Source organism: Lissotriton helveticus, chromosome 6, assembly GCF_964261635.1.
Source record: "Lissotriton helveticus chromosome 6, aLisHel1.1, whole genome shotgun sequence".
Classification (NCBI taxonomy): Eukaryota; Metazoa; Chordata; class Amphibia; order Caudata; family Salamandridae; genus Lissotriton; species Lissotriton helveticus.
Genome location: NC_136067.1, coordinates 2,037,888,787 through 2,037,894,169, shown reverse-complemented (window position 1 = coordinate 2,037,894,169; position 5,383 = coordinate 2,037,888,787). Strand labels below are relative to the sequence as shown.

Here is a 5,383-nt window from a genome sequence, read left to right as displayed (position 1 = left end):
GACTATAAGATGCTAAGTAAAAACACTGTCAGGAATAGGTACCCCCTGCCCCTCATCAGCGTGTTGTTAGATCAGGTCAGGGAAGCGGTAATTTACACCAGATTAGATCTAAGGGGCGCATACCATTTGGTGAGGATAAGGCAGGGGGACGAGTGGAAGACAGCCTTCAAGACCAGGTATGGTCTGTATGAATACCTGGTCATGCCGTTCGGGCTTTGTAATGCCCCAGCGGCATTCCAGTTCTTTCTGAATGAGGTGTTGTCTGAGCTAGTGGATGTCTCTGTTATTGTGTATCTAGATGATATACTTATCTATTCTCACAGAAAGCAAGACCATCATAAGCATGTGTGTGAGGTGCTTGAGAGGCTTCAACAACAGGCCCTTTTTTGCAAGCTGAGCAAGTGCGAATTCGGAGTCCAGGAAGTAGAGTTCCTGGGGGTCAACCTTAGTCCATCAGGACTGTGCATGACAGGACGCTAGGTAAAAGCAGTGCTGGACTGGCCCGAGCCCAAGAATGTTCGTGATGATGATAGACTAAAATCACAAGACTGTAGCGCCGCTCTTTTTGCGTTCTACCTCCTCGGCAGTAACTTCTTGCGGCTTGCAAAGGCAATGGAAACCGTTTCCATCATGATGATGCGCGCATTTCTCAGTAATGCTAGGTTCGAGGAAGACGACGAAGAGCACCAAAAGTGCACTGGGCATGGGCCAACTTTGCAGGCACACAGTGGCTTCAATCCTTCTTCAGATGCAGCAGAACTTGACAAAGCCATCAAAGTTAAAGGAGTTGATGAAGCAACCATCATTGATATCCTGACAAAAAGAAACAATGCACAGCGCCAGGAAATCAAAGCTGCCTATCAATCGCTGACTGGGAAGCCTTTGGATGCTGCTGTGAAGAAAGCGCTCTCAAGTCATCTTGAAAAGGTGGTTGTGGCTTTGTTGAAACCCCCAGCTCTTTTTGACGCGGAGGAGCTGAAAAGCTCCACAAAGGGGCTTGGAACAGATGAAGATACCTTAATTGAGATCATGGTAACGAGGACCAACAAAGAAATGCGGGAAATCTGCAAAGTATACAAAGAAGTATATAAAAAGGAGTTGAGTAAGGATATTGCAGCAGATACCTCTGGAGATTTCCAAAAGGTCCTACTCGCCCTTGCTAAGGGTGAAAGGAACGAATCCGCTCCTGTCAGTGATGAAGCTGCTGATAATGATGCAAGGGCCTTGTACGAAGCTGGAGAGAAGAGAAAAGGAACAGATGTGTCTGTATTCATTGAGATTCTTACTGCAAGAAGTTTCCCACATCTGCAAAAGGTTTTTCAGAAATACTGCAAATACAGCAAGAATGATATGAACAAGGCCATAGATCTAGAACTTAAAGGGGATATTGAAAAATGCCTAATGTCTCTTGTGAGTGTTGCTACCAGCAAACCAGCCTACTTTGCCGAAAGATTCTTTTTGGCTATGAAGGGCTCTGGAACACGCCACAAAGCATTGATTAGAAACCTTGTTTCTCGATCTGAGATTGACTTAACAGAGATCAAAGTTCATTACAAGCGAAAGTATGGCAAGACGCTCTACCAAGCTATTAAGGAGGAGAAATGCAAAGGCGACTATGAAACCATTCTGCTGGCTCTCTGTGGAACCGATAACTAGATTACACATTCTTTTCCTGTGGTGGAAATATTACCATTAAGGGAAATAGATGTAATATTCTAAATTGTCCTGCATTAAAAGATGGAGGTGATTCATTGGATGTGATCTATAATCCATACACAAGATGTGAAAGTCATGTTTTCAAGCTGAGTTGAAGTAGGAAATTCAGAAACTTGCGCCCACAAAGTTAAACTTTGTACAAGGCAAAATCACAGCATCACGAAGCCTGTTTGTATTCTGTTTATATGATAAATCCTCATTAAAAACTTTTACAATGAAAAAAAAAACAAAAAAAAAAAAAAGAATGTTCGTGATGTCCAGAGTTTTCTGGGGTTCGCGAACTTCTATCGAAGATTCATTGGGGGGTTTTCCTCAAAGGCGGTCCCCATCACGCGACTGTTAAGAAAAGGAGTAGAGTTCACCTGGGACTCCGAGGCAGACAAGGCGTTCAGTGTTCTGAAGGAAGCATTCACTTTGGCCCCGATTCTTAGACATCCAGACTTGGAAGCTCCCTTTGTGGTGGAAGCCGACGCTTTGGATATGGCTATAGGAGCGGTTCTCTCTCAAAGGGACAAAGAAACCGGTCGTCTACATCCACTGGCGTATCTGTCAAAGAAACTAGACTCTGCTGAGTGCAACTACACCATAGCGGAGAAAGAGCTCCTTTCCATCAAGAAGGCATTCCAGGAATGGAGGCCTTATCTGTTAGGGGCACGCCATCGGATAACGGTGTATACTGATCACCGGAATCTCCAATATATGCCATCGGCTAGGTATCTCACCCAGAGACAGATGCGGTGGACTTTGTTCTTCGCTGAGTATGACTTTTTCATCACGTTCCGTCCAGGAGTGGACAACCGCAAGGCGGATGCCCTTTCTCGTCAGGAAAGCACCGAAAACCCGAACAAACATGCGCCCATGTCCATCATACCTACAGACAGAGTGGTCAGTGTGGTGAGAAGTAAAGAATTCCTCACCGACATTCAAAAGAACCGTTCACCGGAACAGTGGGAAAGATGGGTAAAAGCCGGTGTAGGAAGGAAGCTACGAGACGGTTTACCGTTCATCAAGGACAAGTTGTATATACCCACTCTAGGGTTAAGGAAGAAGGCGTTTCGTTGGTGCCACAACTCTCCGTTAGCTGGTCATCCGGGGGTCAAGAAGACCACAGAACTGTTACAAAGGCATTTCTGGTGGGAAGCTATGACGGTAGCAGCCAAGAAATGGGTGTCGGAGTGTGAGACATGCGCACGTGGTAAGGCGGATCACACAAGAGCTAGAGGAAAGCTCATTCCTCTGCCCACACCGCCGTTCCCCTGGCACACCATCAGTCTTGACTTTATCACAGGATTACCTGTAGAAAAAGGGAATTCGGCTATACTGGTGGTGGTGGACAGCCTGACTAAGATGGGCCACTTCGTGCCTTGTAGGAACCTACCCACTGCTGGGCAGACGGCACAGCTACTGTTGGAAGAGATAGTCCGTCTACATGGGCTGCCGGAGGTGATTGTTTCGGACAGGGGTCCACAATTTGTGGCAAGCTTCTGGAAAACGTGGTGCAAGGCGTTGCAGATCGAGGCGGCCACATCCACATCACTCCATCCTCAAACGGATGGGCAAACCGAGAGGCTCAATCAGTCCCTGAAGAAATACTTGCGATGTTACTCGGAGGAGGCTCAGGAGTCCTGGGCTTCGATGCTGTGCCGGGCCGAGCTATCCGTATAACAATGCGGTGCATAGCTCCATTGGGGTTTCTCCTTTTATGGCCAATTACGGTTACGCAGCAAAGACACTTCCAGTGGCGATGCCTGAGGAAGTAAAAAACCAGCCCACGGTACAGGAACGCCTAAAATCTCTGTTGCTGCTACACAAGAAAGTATCTAGGAATCTGCGGAAAGCGAAGCGAGTGTACAAGACATGGGCGGATCGACGGAGGGTGGATGGGCCGGATTACAAGGTGGGCGACTGAGTTTGGCTGTCAACCAAGAACATTAAGTTCAAACTCCGGAGCGTTTTTCATCCCAGGTTCATAGGCCCGTATGAGGTGGTGAGAAAAGTGAACCCCGTGTGTCATACAAGCTTCGACTGTCGGGTAGCCTGAGGACTCACCCGGTCTTCTACTGTGGGTTGCTAAAGCCGGCAGGTCCGGGAGAAGAAAGTCTGTTCCTCCGATTGACACGCCGAGAGGTTTGGAATACGAGGTGCTGAAGATCAGGGACTCGCAGTATCGCAGAGGGAAGCTATGGTTTCTGGTATTGTGGAAAGGATACACGGAGGAGGAGGATTCGTGGGAGCCGTGCAGCGGTGTACATGCCCCTCGGGCGGTTCGTTCCTTTTACAGACGTTGCCCGGAGAAGCCGGGCTGTAAGAAGGCGCTGGGAAGGGGGGCCTACTGTCAGGATCCAGCTGATGCCCCTGCCTAGAACGGAATCAAGAAGCTCGAAGAACTAGGGACTACAGGTCCCAGAAGGCTTAGGGGCAAGGAGGAGATTATTTAGGCAACACGCGCGCACGTAGTCGTGCGCGTAATTTTGTGACTGGTGTCCTCGGCGGTCCAGGTGGAAGACGCCAACTTCAGGAGAGTGCCGTTTGTTTCATCGTGTTGCAGGAGAGCGAGGATCCGCTCTAATTCCAGAGTAGTCGAATCACGACGGAGAAACGGCTTCAGGTAAGAGAGAGGAGCGGCTGCTCTTACTCTCGGTTCGTGAAACTTTGCCGCGTAAACAGCGGAACTGCTGCAGACTGCTTCGTGAAGTAACGGAGGGTCTGAGTACCTACAGAACAATTAAGCCGCGCAAACAGCGGAACTGCTGGAAACTGCTTCGTGAAAGTAACGGAGGGTTCCGGTGTCTTGTTTGTTTCTCACTGACAGTAAATCAGAGACTACCCTTAGAGGAAGCGTGTTGATCTCCTGGAGAGGAGCGCTTGGGAATAGGCTTGAATTGTTATACAAACCCATGGAATGCGTGTTGATTCCCGTAGAGGAGGAGCGCCAACGTTTGGTTATTTAAAAAGCAAGTAGTATCCGTTGGAAACATTGTACTCTGGCTTATGCCTCTGGAGAAGTTCCACCGGGAGAACTTAATGTACACTGGTTTGTGACTAAGATGCTTGTTTAAAAACTTAAGGAAGGGTAAAACATTGTCTACTCTGATGAAGTAATCAGAGAGCAGGCTGTGCAGGTTGACTAGAATCACTGGAAGTGATTCTGTTTTTGGTGCTGTTTTGTTTGGCAGAGGATCTGCGTTTAAGGTACCATATTCTAGCGAGAAACACTGAGAGTAGCATTTGGTGGTGGAATGAGAGGGGTGTGCTAATCTTGTTCTGCTTGTGTTTTGCAGATCCCTTGTCCCTGCTGTCCCTTCCCTTCCTTTGTCCCCTGTCCGATCCGACCTGAACTCAGTGTAATTCAGATTGAGTTCGGAACGATCGGGAAGCGGAACCCTTATAGCATCACATCGATCCTGAGGAGCAAGAGGAGCATAACACTTTCCACATGGCAATGATATCACTAGACATGAAGTTTGTACCTATGTCTGTTAAAACCTCTTTAGGCAATCCCACTCTGGAAAAAATTACCGGGAGGGCCCTGGTCACGACAGGAGCTCTAGTGGTTCTAAGGTGAAGGGCCTCTGGGTACCTAGTGGCATGGTCCACCACCACTAGTATATAACTGTGCCCAGATGCAGTTGGAGTGTTCAAGGGACCAACAATGTCAATCCCTACC

The 5,383-nt window shown here is 48.1% G+C and overlaps 1 pseudogene across 1 annotated transcript; it reads left to right on the top strand.

Moving 5' to 3' along the window:
- The first annotated feature begins 534 nt into the window (after positions 1-534).
- Positions 535-1,961, top strand: LOC144763962 (annexin A1 pseudogene; annotated as a pseudogene). The gene has a single exon (XR_013596288.1). The product of XR_013596288.1 is annotated as an annexin A1 pseudogene (transcript).
- Positions 1,962-5,383: the final 3,422 nt, after the last annotated feature.